This window comes from Haliotis cracherodii, unplaced genomic scaffold, assembly GCF_022045235.1.
Source record: "Haliotis cracherodii isolate W230 unplaced genomic scaffold, xgHalCrac1.p SCAF_4, whole genome shotgun sequence".
Taxonomy (NCBI): Eukaryota; Metazoa; Mollusca; class Gastropoda; order Lepetellida; family Haliotidae; genus Haliotis; species Haliotis cracherodii.
In genome coordinates, this window is record NW_027266297.1 from 58,401,204 (window position 1) to 58,415,889 (window position 14,686).

The window sequence follows — 14,686 nt, forward strand, 5'->3', positions numbered from 1 at the left end:
GCGTAGCATGATGTTAACAGAAAAACTCAAGTTTTTAGATGTTTTTAAAAAAGTTCCGTGTAAGACTTAACACAATCAAGTTCGTACAATTATAGGATCTCGTGTCACTTTACTTTTTGTGATAAACGCCTGTGTCTGTTTGTTGTGTATGTGGGAGAGTTTCATTGTATACTAATTTCGAAAAAAAACCCCACATACGTAACATCACAAATGACTCACATATATGTATATGTAATATCACACATGACTCATATATATGTAATATCACAAATGACTCACATATATGTAATATCACAAATGACTCACATATATGTAATATCACACATGACTCACATGTATGTAATATCACAAATGACTCACACATATCTAATATCACACATGACTCACATATATGTAATATCACACATTACTCACATATATGTAATATCAAACATGACTCGAATATATGTAATACCACAAATTACTCACATATATGTAATATCACACATGACTAACATATATGTAATATCACACATGACTCACATATATGTAATATCACAAATGACTCACATATATGTAATATCACAAATGACTCACATGTATGTAATATCACAAATGACTCACATATATGTAATATCACACATGACTCACATATATGTAATATCACACATAACTCACAAGACATACACTGTCCCGAAAAGCATATTTCAAATTAAATAAGTTATTTATCAAGCAGCATCGTGGCTTGTCTGGGTAAAACATAATAACTCGTTATAGGGAACAACCGGTACCCGAAAAGGCAATGGGAAATAAATCATCAAAGGAAACCAATCGTGGAATGAACCCCCAAGGTACCGAGAAGACTGCGGCTGGTGGGCACTGAGGACCCGAATCCTGGTACTAAGGATGCGCCCTGATGGCACTGTGGATGTCGGCGCCAAACAAACAAAGTTTACCTCTGATCGACCCCTTCCAGGCCCTGCCTCAGAGTAAGCAGCTTGACATATATTTATGATTTATTATACTACTCAAAAGAAGGCAAGGAACACTCGAGTCTTCCAACTACTATGGGGGGGGGGGGGGGGGGGGGGGGGGGGGGGGCACGGGTGGCCAAGTCGTCTAAGGCGCCGCCATTCGCTGTGCAGAGTTACGTCCCTTGGGCACGCCAGAAACCTCTGATTGTGGGTTCAAATCCCGGTTCGCCCCCGATTATGTTTCTAGGTTTGTCAGCACCATATCCGTGGCTCGTGGGTAAACGTCTGAGACCTGCATCACTTCGGGCTTTCCTCCCGCTGACACGCAGTGATATGACTGGAATACTGTTAAAAGCGGCGTTAAACCCAACTCACTCAGTCACTCCAACTACTATAATTAATCTGCCATGCTATCGTAGTATGAGGTGAGGTAAAATTGGGTTTAAAAGGCTGTCTTGTACTAGTCTTGACTGATGTCAATTTATAGTGCTAGCTCACTGAGATACCGCAGTTTAACATGAATACCCCACTCAGACATAGTATACTGACTCCGAGCCGACCGGTCCTTGTTTTAGCCCCTTAATGCCGAGCACTAGACAGGGTAACAACAAGTACCACCTTTTAACGTCTTTTTGGTATGACGTCGTCGAGGATCGAACCCCGGACCTTCCGCTCTCCGGGCGAACGCTCTACTACTGAACCACGGAGACGGTCCCGTAATATGAAAGAATCGGCTGTTCCCTAACTTCTTTTGAGTAGTACACATTGGATAAATAGGAATAACATTGACTTATTGATTGATCTTATGTCCTTCATATCGTGAATATACATGTAATAAGGAAAGTTCCTGCTATATTTTTTTACATGATGAATAAGCATATTGCTAGGGCTAGTGTCAAACCACTTTAAAATAATTAACTGAGACAATATGAAATTTATTCAATATATGTCAAGATTTACTAGGCACAATGAATTATATGTTTGTTTTGTTTGCAGGGTTGCAATATTTGGCGCAGTTTAGTTTTGTTGGCACAAACGAAGACGATTTGTCCTTCAAGAAAGGAGATTATTTTCACGTTGATGAATCGAGGTTTGTGACCGCTTCTTGTCAGTCTTGTCATAGCGAATGTTTTGTTACCTCAAACAATAAGAGTAAACGCGATTATTCATGCATATTGTGACATGTCATATAACGTATGTCATATGTCTTCGCAGCTGTTTGTGAGAACTATACTATGTCTATAGTTACTTCAGACCCGTGAACATCCGGGGTAGAATAGGTCTTCAGCAACCAATGTTTGCCGTAAAAGCGACAATGCTTATGGCAAGAGGCGACTAACGGGATCGGGTGGTCAGACTCGCTTGCTTGGTTGATGCATGTCAGTGTATCCTAATTGCGTGGATCGATGCCAATCACTGGATTGTCTGGTTCAGACTCGATTATTTACAGACCGCCGTTATATAGCTGGAATATTTCTTAGTGCGGCGTTAGACAAGAAACAAACAAACAAACAAACAAACATCGTATCCCAGTTGCGTAGCTGATCGTTGCGGATGATGTCAATCACCGGACTGTCTGGTTCAGACTCGATTATTTATAGACCGCCGTCATATAGCTGGGATATTGGTGAGCGCGGCGTTAAAGAACAAACAAAACAATAACAAAAAACCCACATTAACACACAGTGAGTGTTCGCTAAAAATAGCATCTTGTGCTCTGGAAACTGTAGGTGTTTTCCCTCGTGATTCAAGCAAAAATCCACGTAACACCAATAGACGTAGTGTCTGTCATTCATTTCTGATTTAATATATATGCTTTCTGATCAATGTCTCACCATATAATAAAAAGCCCCCACGCTTCTAGAATGCATTGCCAAGACCAAGCATCCATATTTATCAAAAATATTATGCACCAGACACCATACACAGCGATCACCTATTGGTTAGATATATGATAGTACTATATTCTACATAACGGTCTGTAACCTATGCCAAAGTGAATTTCATATTCCCCATTTTGTGTGTACGTATTTCAGCCAGCACAACGACTGGTGGCTGGCAACTAACATAGAGACAGGGAAGACGGGCTACATTCCCAGCAACTATGTGTGCAAGGACGATCAATCCAAGGAGACAAAGGAGTAAGTATATGTGGTATCAACGTGGGGCCTTTGGACAGGGAAGTAGTTGACGCGAAACATACAGGTTGTCAATGGCCATATAATCAGTGGGGGCACGGGTGGCCCAGTCGTCCATATCGCTGTCATTTGGACACGCAAGAAGCCTATGATTGTGGGCACGAGTCCCAGTTCGGCCCGATTATGTTTCTAGGTTTGTCAGCACCATACTCGTGCTCGTGGGTTTCAACGAAGTGGTAAACGTCTAAGACCTGCATCGCTTCGGGTTTTCCTCCCACATTGAGATGACACGCCGTGTTATAACTGGAATACTGTAAACAGTTCAAAGCGGCGTTAAACCCAACTCACTCACTCGTATCATCAGTAGACAAGAGGGATTCAGCTGGATGCCGCAACTTTGTCTAGTCCATGGTTGTATCATCAAAACGAGAGATTAGTAAACATATCTGCAGCAATAACACATATTTGATATAAACGAATACAGACATATGAAAATGGCGTTTAGATTTAAATTTGAGTTTGTTTAACCTTTGGAACTTCTTTATTAGTCGACAGAATATTCAAATGTCTATTGAGGGAGCATATGTCCCTAGGAAGATGTCAGGAACACCAAGCGATGTCGCCCTCATATGGTCGTATCAAATGTCCGACCAATCATTGATGTCTGTTTGTGAAGACATTAAGACATTCCCCACGTGCTCATGTTCTGGTTCTTGTTTGCAGATGGTGGTTTGATTTTGATCGCAACGATTCTAATAACTTGCTGTTTTCTCCTGGCATCGAACCCGGCACGTTCCTGGTCCGTGAAGCATCAGGTAAAGTATGAACATATCATCTGTTACTCGTGAAGCATCGGGCAAAGTATGAACGTATTATCTGTTACCCGTGAAGCATCAGGTTAAGTATGAATACATTATCTGTTACTCGTGAAGCATCGTGTTGAGTCTGAACATATTATCTGTTACTCGTGAAGCATCAGGTAAAGTATGAACACATTATCTGTTACCCGTGAAGCATCGGGCAAAGTATGAACACATTATCTGTTACCTATGAAGCATCGGGTAAAGTATGAACCCATTCTCTGATACTCGTGAAGCATCGGGTAAAGTATGAACATATTATCTTTTACTCGTGAATCATCGGGCAAAGTATGAACATATTATTTGTTACCTGTGAAGCATCAGGTTAAGTATTAACACATTATCTGCTACTCATGAAGCATCGTGTAGAGTCTAAACATATTATCTGTTACTCGTGAAGCATCGGGTAAATTATGAACATATTATCTGTTACTCGTGAAGCATCAGGTAAAGTATGAACATATTATCTGTTACTCGTGAATCATCGGGCAAAGTATGAACATATTATCTGTTACCTGTGAAGCATCAGGTTAAGTATTAACACATTATCTGTTACTCGTGAAGCATCAGGCTAAGTATGAACATATTATCTGTTACTCGTGAAGCATCAGTTTTAGTATGAATACATTATCTGTTACTCGTGAAGCATCGTGTAGAGTCTAACCATATTATCTGTTACTCGAGTGGCATCAGGTTCAAGTGTTCGCCGTCTCTTTGAGGACATGTATTCCTCACATTTAGCACGTGACACCCACATGTAAATAGAGTAATATTGAACAATAATATCACACAGGTAGTAGTAGCTCTCCCTTTGTGGTTTTGGTTTGGTTTGTTGTTTAACGCCCCACTCAGCAATTTTTCAGCTATATGACGGCGGTCTGAAAATAATCGAGTCTGGACCAGACAATCCAGTGATTGACATCATGAGCATCGATCCACGCAATTGGGATACAATGACGTGCATGGGCGGATACAGAAGGGGTGGGGGGGGGGGGGGGGGGGGGGGGGGCGGGGGTGGGGGTGCGGGAGTGCGCACCCCCCCTTTATTTCGAAACAATCATTATAATCATTATTTCTATATAAATTACCACCAAAGACAATAAATAGATCTTAATTGTGCACCCCCCCCCCCCCCCCCCCTTTTCAAAAAAGCTGTATCCGTCCATGACGTGCATCAACCACGTCAGCGAGCCTGACCATCCGATCCCGTTAGTCGCCTCTTACGACAAGCATAGTCGCCTTCTCACTTTGTGATGCGAATGTTGTCGATGTAGAGAAACTCACTCACTTTTCCTCGCAATCTCTCATCATGCTCCAGGAGTAGGCACTGATTATCATTCATCTTTGTTTCAGACAAAACGTCCTTTGTGCTATCTGTGAGAGACCAAGGCAAGGAGCCAAGTGTCAAACACTACCGCATCCGAAAACTAGACAATGGCGGCTGCTACATTAACACAAAGAGAACATTTCCTAACATGGTAGATCTCATCAACCATCACAAGAGTAAGTCCAATTTGGCATGGTGGGTACTACCGGTAGGGCAGGGCACGCTTACCCTTTTCGCGAACACCTGGTGTCATCACTAATTTTCTGTGGTCCATTCATATAATTTCCACAGCTATTTGCCCTTTACGACAAGTGGAATTTGTTTCGGCAGAATACCAAGGCTGTTTATTCTCTTGCATTGATAATTTATATATTCATTCTTAAATGTCATACATGCTTCAATATGAATGTGAAGACGCCAGTATATAATAACGACTAACACATAAGCTTTGCAATAAGGGCACACGTGAACTTCTATACGGTCTCATTATCATCGGGCGGACGGGTAGCCTAGTGGTTAAAGCGTTCGCTCGTCACGCCGAAGACCCGGGTTCGATTCCCGACATGGGTACAATGTGTGAAGCCCATTTCTGGTGTCCCCGCCGTGATACTGCTGGAATATTGCTAAAAGCGGGGTAAAACCGAACTCACTCACTCACTCGTTATCATCTGTTTACCATTTGCGGCGTTAAACAACAACCAACCAACTGTTTACCATTTGGATACTTTGTAATGTTCATGCCTACTCCCCAGAGCAAGCAGACGGTGTGTGTCTGGTGCTGAAGAAGGCGTGTCCCAAGTCCGCACCCGACGTCGCCTTCCTGGATTTGGAAGTAGCGCGAGATGCCGTCACGACGTCAATACTGCTTGGTTCTGGATTCTTCGGAGAGGTTTGGAAAGGTGGGTGGATTTCCTGCATTACCTTTCAATGATTAGAATCATCAGAACGAAGTCGCACGATCTTCCCGCTTTGCTTTATTGAACACTCTCTATGCCATATTAATTCTTTCTCTGTTCTTTGTTTGTTGTTTAACGCCGCACTCAGCAATATTCCAGATATATGACAGAGGTCTGTAAATAATCGAGTCTGGACCAGACAGTCCAGTGATTGATATGATGGACATCGATCCACGCAACTGGGATACAATGACATCAACCAAGTCAGCGAGCCTGACCATCCGATCCCGTTAGTCGCCTCCTACGACAAGCATAGTCGCCTTTTTCGGCAACTATATATTAATTCTAAGCAAGATGATGACACTCACTGGTATTGGTCGTGCACTATATCTTGATTTGCATGTCAGTTCAGATTATACTGTTTGTTTGTTTGTTAATTAACGCCGCACTCTGCAATATCCCAGCTATATGACGGCAGTCTGAAAATAACCGAGTCTGGACCAGACAGTACAGAGATTGACATCATAAGCGTCGATCCACGCAATTGGGACCGATAACAAGCATCAACCAAGTCAGCGAGTCTGACCACCCGATCCCGTTAGTCGCCTCTCATGACAAGCACAGTCGCCTTTTACGGCAAGCATGGGTTGCTGAAGACCTATTCTACCCCGGATCTGCACCGTCTTACACGTTACTGATGTACTTGTATCTTCTATTGTTATTCTGCATAGGTGCTTTAATGCCTTGTTGGTTTACACGAACATTTCCGAAGTGGTTGAATTAATAAAAGAGCCATGTCCCAGGGTACTCAAAACAAAATCCACAGTTTGGACATACATTCATGAATCGCTCTAACGAGTGAGTAAAGGTCAAGGTTGTGGTACTCTGGAGGTCAAGGTTGTGGTACTCTGGAGGTCAAGGTTGTGGTACTCTGGAGGTCAAGGTTGTGGTACTCTGGAGGTCAAGGTTGTGGTACTCTGGAGGCCGAGAGTCTCCCTTTAATCGTTTGGTGATGAAGAATACTTAACAAAATGTACAGTAATCATTGCAATTATCTGTCTGTTGTGTTCAGGAAAATTATATAACGGGATCGACGTTGCCGTGAAGTCGCTGAAGCCGGGCACGATGTCCCCGGAGGCGTTCCTGGAGGAGGCTAAGATCATGCACCAGCTGAGTCACAAGAGGCTGGTTCAGCTGAGGGCCGTGTGCAGCAAGGAGGAGCCCATCCTCATCATCACGGAGCTGATGGTTAATGGCTCCCTTCTGGACTACATCAGGAAGGATCAAGGGCAGAAGATTCGATTCCTCAACATCATTAGCATGGCATCTCAGGTGCGTAGTGACTGAGTGAGTTGGGTTTAACGCCGCTTTTAACAGTATTCCAGTTATATCACTGCGTGTCAGCTTAATGTTGGAGGAAAGCCCGAAGTGATGCAGGTCTCAGACGTTTACCACTTCGGTGAAACCCACGAGCACGGGTATGGTGCTGACAAACCTAGAAACATAATCGGGGCGAACCGGGATTCGAACCCACAATCATAGGTTTCTGGCGTGCCAAAGGAACGCAACTCTGCACAACGAATTGCGGGGCCTTAGACGACTGGGCCACCTGTGCCCCCGTAGCACATGGTACGGTTGTACTGTCATATATGGGGCGGTGGGTAGACTAGTGATTCAAGCATTCGCTCGTCACACCAAAGAAACGGGTTCGAATCCTCACACCGAATCGCGGCGCCATAGACGACTGGGCCACCAGTGCCCCCCTCAGGTGCGGAGAAAGTCTGACGTATATTTATATAATTTACCATGCTGACCTTGACCTCGTTCATTAAAACGATCCTAGTTCTACGATTGTGGTCACCATTTGTGTGACATTGCCTTACGGTAGCTAAGATAGCTTTGTTGAACGGGTCCATGTTTTGTCAGTGCGAGTCAAGGGTTACGGTCAGATACACACACCGAAATTGGATTAACAGTGCGACATGAAGCTGGTGTAGATAAATTTCTGTTATGATAGTATCTATAATTAATAAACAAAATTCAAAACTTTTTAAAACGCGGTATGTTTTCCATATCTATACAGATTGCTGAGGGTATGGCGTATTTAGAGAGTCAGAATTTCATCCATCGAGATCTGAGAGCGGCAAACGTACTCGTAGGAGAATTCTATGACGTCAAGGTAGCCGACTTCGGCCTGTCAAGAATTCTAGATGGTGAAGTCTACAAGGCCACAGAATGTACGTATACATTAATTAAATAAATAAATAAATAAATAAATAAATAAATAAATAAATAAATAAAAAGATGAAATAAAAAAAAAAAAAAATAAATAAAATAAAAAAAAAAAAAAAATAATAAAATAAAATAATAAAAAAAAAATTCATGAAAACCACCATTGATGATAGTTTTAAATAAATTAGTCTTGGCGGGGTTAACTAAGTTTGCTATGGTTGAAACTACCAAACCTTGCATACGTTCACTACTGAAAGATAAAACTAATGTTATTTACCACGTTTAGATACAAAGTTCCCTGTCAAGTGGACGGCTCCTGAGGCTGTCCAACTGAGGATGTTCTCAGTCAAGTCGGATGTGTGGTCGTTTGGTGTCGTCCTGTACGAAATGATCACGTTTGGAAAGGTACCATACCCAGGTCAGTATCCACTTTCTCATAAAGGGGAGAGGTGGGGTGGCACGGGGTGGGGTGGCACGGGGCACCGCCCTTCTCCTTGCACAGCTGTGCCTTGTGGTCCCTGTACTCGTAGATTCCAGTAAACAGTAAACAAAAAGATGTGTGATTTCGGACCCTCTTTCCTATACCAAAACACGTCAAAAAATGTTTCTTGTTGTTACCCTGTCTGGCTCTCGGAATTAAGGGGCTAAAACAAGAACTGGTCGGCTCGGAGTCAGTATACTGTGTCTGAGTGGGGTATGCATGTGAAACTACGGCATTATATCTCAGTGGGCTAGCACTAAAAGGCATTAAAATAGTACAAGCAGACAGACACACACACGTACGTACGCACACACGCATACACGCTAGCTTGAACGCGACGTTTAAACCGACGTCACTCATTCAAGTCGAAGACGTAGTAAGCAGTATCATAGGATGCCCTACTGAAGATTTAACTTACCCTGAAAACACGTTAGTTAACCCTACATGTGCTTTAGGTAATAAGGGGCACGGGTGGCCCAGTCGTCTAAGGCGCCGCGATTCGCTGTGCAGAGTTGCGTCCCTTGGGCACGCCAGGAATCTATGCTTGTTGGTTCGAATCCATGTTCGATTATGTTTCTAGGTTTGTCAGCACCCTACCCATGCTCGTGGGTCCCCCCGAAGTGGTAAATGTCTGAGACCTGCATCACTTCGGGCTTTCCTCCCACATTAAGCTGACACGCCGTGATATAACTGTAATACTGTTAAAAGCGGCGTTAAACCCAACTCACTCACTCACTTAAGGTTATATACTGAAATCATCAGAATTTTACCTTAATTGTATTGATTATATTGACGCCTATCCTCATTGCTATTCAGTTCACAATTACGTCATACATATATATATTTCCCAGGTTGGAGGGGAACCGAAGTGCTAAATATGATTGACAATGGTAACTACCGGATGCCCAGGCCGACTGGACCAATCGTCTACCCAGATTCCTTTTATGACGTCATGCTCAAGTGCTGGAACAAGTACCCTGACGATCGTCCAACGTTCGCATCCCTCCACGAGTTATTTGCTGATTACCTCGTCTCAACAGAGTCGGCATACAGTGCTACAGATGCTATGTGATCATCAACTGAAGTCATTCGTGACCAACTCGTGTTATTCCGGGACAAGCCGAATAGCGACTCGTGCCCCTCCCGTGGCCATTTTAGCGACCGGGTTCCGTCTTAGCGCAAACGGGCATACCTAAAACAATTGTCAACTCGTTGCGTAATGGTTCACACATTTTCACCATATATTGCATATATTTCAGATGCAATTTAAAGCACATCGGGACGTGCGGAATTATACAGTATGATTGACACATTTAACTGTGTATTTGGTATATTTTGGATGCAAGACATATGTTAAATCAAAAAATATTTCTGAGGGATTCTTTGACGAAGAACTTGAAATCATAAGCGCATTCTGATTGGTTTGTCGTATTTTCGAACGTAACATTCCATCGATAGGGGGACGAGTCTTCTTGCAGGTTACGGAAAGGGGCGAGTGGTGACGAATGCAACTGAAGCCTCACGTGGAAGGGTAAGCTCCATCCCAGCGCGTGACACCTTCGTTACACTCTCGGTAAACATCGCTGCCACCAGTGTGGGCGCGGCCATTACAAGACTCTTGAAATTTGCCCTCTAACCCCAAATGTAGTAACGTTCACTACTTTTGTTTACGTGTTTGGGAATGCCATTTTGAAAATTCATTTTGAAAAGGTAAACGACTGACCATGTTTTCCAGATGAATTTACTTTGTTGTTTGTATAATCAGATTGGTTCGAGATTGCAGACGAATGGACAGTCAACCAACTTCTCCCTTACATTCTTACCTTGTCAATTACATGATAGTTTTAATGAAATAGAAATTCAAATTGACAAACAAAGAAAGTAATTTAGCAGGGGTAAGTGTAATCGGTATGACGACAGTCTTCACCTATTTGTAAACATAACGGTCAATCGGCGACGAGTTCAACTCCAAGCATGGTTTTGGTCATCCATCACTGTGGGGAGTTGTGACTGGTGGCAGTGATGGTAATTGAGAGCTCCGCAAACGGGATATCGCTGTGAGGAGATTGATGGATGGGATGCAGGGATGGACATTCGAACGCTGCATTCAGATGTGTATCCCTCGGGATGAAAATTAATGATGTGAATTCCAGGATTAACCTTTGTTCCTCAAAGAAATCACCAGAGGTGCTACATGCATTGATACAATGCGGGTATAGACGCAACAGCTGGAAGAGGTTGTTGTGTATTCCAGGTCTTCTGGGCCAATCAGATTCAGAGTCTGGTGCTGAGAAATTGCCTAATGATGATGGAAGATTTGAACACCATAAAAATGGTGGGATTATTGAGTGAGACAACGTGGTTAGATATATTCTGGTATGATTCGTGGCAGTGCTATCGGTTTTATGACCCATCTATGAGGTAAATTAGAAAACGTGATAGGCATTTAGAAATTGGGAGAACATGAATACATGACACTTTTTTATGGATAGCAACTTCTTTTATTCTTTATACTTCGTTGGAGAGCTACATCTTGCTCCTTCGATCCCGGTTCGCCCCGATTATGTTTCTAGGTTTGTCAGCACCAAACCCGTGCTCGTGGGTTTCACCAAAGTGGTAAACGTCTGAGACCTGCATCACTTCGGGCTTTCCTCCCACATTAAGCTGACACGCCGCGATACAACTGGAATACTGTTAAAAGCGGCGTTAAACCAAACTCACTCACTCACTCTTGCTCCTTCATCAGGTGTATGAACTTACCAAGCTTTCACCAGGTGAAGACGCAAGAGCAGCTCTGAAACGTTGTATAAAGAATAAAAGAAGTGGCTACCAAGTACAAGTATGAATTATTGTATGTAGTTAAACATCGAACTGTACCAAGTACAAGTATGAATTATTGTATGTAGTTAAACATCGAACTGTACCAAGTATGAATTATTGTATGTAGTTATATACGCCACCCGTGATATGTGGCATACCGTACACTTTCCCGTTGTATTAATGTCAATAATATCGCCCATTGGCTGGTTGGTTTGTTGTTTTACGCCGCACTCAGCAATATTCCAGCCATATGACGGCGGTCTTTAAATAATCGAGTCTGGACCAGACAATCCAGTGATCGACATCATGAGCATCGATCCACAAAAATGGATCGATGACATTCTTCAACCAAGTCAACGAGCCTGACCACCTGATCCCGTTAGTCGCCTCTTACGACAAGCATAGCCGCCTTTAACGGCAAGCATGGGTTGCTGAAGACCTCTTCTACCCCGGATCTTCATGGGTCATTCATACAATTCTCTTTGAATTTTCTCTAGGTAAGCGCTTATAAAACATTTGTTGTTATTGTTTTGTTTATTGTTATTAAATGATGTTTGCAATATACTGAATTGGTTTTCATCAAGGGTCATTTAAGTCGGGAGAGAAACAAATCAAAATTGTGTTGTTTGTTTGTTTGTTTTTACAACATTATCAAATATATCACAAAAATATAGTGTTGCGAGTTGGAAAGAAAATGTATCTGACAATGTTCTGATTCAAATTCCACAAAGGTGGCATTTACAGGAACTTCAATATCAGGTAAGGAATGGCACAGAGGGTAAATGACAATTTGCAAAATAAACAAATCATCTGAACGAAAACAGAAAACGCATTTTTTTGCACAAATACATTACTGTCAGTACCTTGTATGGCCTCCATTGCTCTGAATACAGGCTTGGACACGTAGCCGCACGGAGTTTACAAGATCCCTGATGACGTCATTGGGGATGGCTCGCCATTCTTCCAACAGTGCCTGAATCAACGTTTGACGACTTGACGGAGGGGGATTTCTTTCCCTTATTTGTCTGTCCAGATAGTCCCACAAGTGCTCAATGGGTGATAAGTCAGGCGATCTTACTGGCCATTGCAAAAGGTTTACATTATTTGCAGTTAGGAAGTCTCTGGTGATCCTGGCGATGTGGGGGCGAGCGTTGTCCTGTTACAACTTATATTGTTTATTCACAAAAAAGTGTTAGGCCGTAGGCCTATTACACAGAACCATTTACAGAGAGAGGGAGAAAAAAGAATTACCACTATTTTACATGTAGATCCATAGCCATACGCATTCATACACATACACATGCATATATACAAATAAATATTTAGACTGTATGCAATGAACGAAGTCGAAAAGCTTTGTAAACGTAGACTGCTAGATTTCGTATTATTTTAAAGTTAGTGGATGACATAAGAGTATTAAATTTATTTTTAGAAGGGGTTGTAAAATATTTAGGAGGAATATATTAAAATCACTTAAATCACTATAAGCATTGCATATAAGCACAAAATGATATTCGTCCTCAAAGCGTTGTCCTGTTGGAAGCTTACTCTGGGATTCCTCTGGAGGAAGGGAAGCACCACAGGACGCAATACGTGGTCGATGTAGACTTGAGCATTTGAATTGCGGTCAAAGACAACCAGGTCTGTTGTACGGTCCCTGCAAATCCCACCCCAGACCATGACGCTTCCACCACCGAATGGCACGGTCTCCTGAACACAACATTGGGCTGTTCTCTCTCCTCTCCGACGATACACACGCACGCGGCCATCAGCTCGATACAACTGGAACCTGCTCTCATCAGAGAATAGAATTCGTTGCCAGTTCCTGTTTTGCCACCGCTTTACCATTCTTGCCCAATGGAGGCGGTTACATCGGTCACGACGGCTCAAGGTCATCCCGCGAAAGGGCCGGTAAGCCCGAATACCGTGTTGTCGAAGACGTAGATGTAAGATGCGGAGGTACCGATCTTCATTGGCGGTTGCGACCCTGGGTCTTCCACTTCTTGGCCTGTCATCTGTACGACCTGTTTGTGTGAGTCGTGTCTGCAGCCTCGTTATCGTTGTCCTGGTGCAGTTGAAGATGCGAGCAACATGGGCATGGCGTGCTCCAACTGCAACATCCCAATTGCTCTCTCTCTCGCTCTTGTGCGGTCAGTCTCGGCATGTCAGCTGTGGTGGACGGTACGATTGTGGTGTAAAACATACAGATTGGCGGATTTTAAACCGTTCCGAGCCATTTTGTCTTGATGCACGTGCATCCCATTTTGAATAGAAAAAGTTCGCTAAAGTCCATATTCGGGAAGAAGCAGGATTTTTAAACTCGGTAATGATGAAGCTGCGTTCATGCGATTTTGTTTGACAATGAAAACTGCAGTTCAGTGCTGATGTGATATTTTTTAAATAAGAAATACTTTGGTATAGTTTCTTTTGCCCGTCAGTTTAGTTGTAGAATTTGCCAATCCCGGGGTTCGAGGAAACAACAACACCCGAGTCACACATCGTCATATTATTTTTTACATGAATAAGCGTGTAAATCCGGGTTAGAATGGGTCTTCAGCAACCCATGCTTGCCGTAAAAGGCGACTATGCTTGTCGTAAAAGGCGACTAACGGGATCGGGTGGTCAGGCTCTCTGACTTGGTTGATGCATGTCATCGATCCCAATTGCGTGGATCGATGCTCATGATGTCAATCACTGGATTATCTGGTCCAGACTCGATTATTTTACAGACTGGCGTCATAGTGCGGCGTTAAACAACAAACAAACAAAACAAATAAACATGAATAAGCTCTGATATCGTTATTTACAATGGAGTTGCGTAGAACGTAGACGTGTTTGATAATTTTTAAAGTATCTGTGGGATATTTTGATCAGAACTAAAGTAACTTTTGCAGAGAGCAATTTACCATTTTGCAGAGTGCATATACACCGAAGTGCCAAACCCGTATATTAACATGATAATGTTTTCCTCTTTCAATA

The 14,686-nt window shown here is 42.8% G+C and overlaps 1 pseudogene; it reads left to right on the top strand.

Annotated features, from left to right (window-relative positions):
• Nucleotides 1-758: 758 nt before the first annotated feature.
• Nucleotides 759-12,204, top strand: LOC139478809 (tyrosine-protein kinase Lyn-like; annotated as a pseudogene).
• The last annotated feature ends 2,482 nt before the right edge of the window (nucleotides 12,205-14,686 follow it).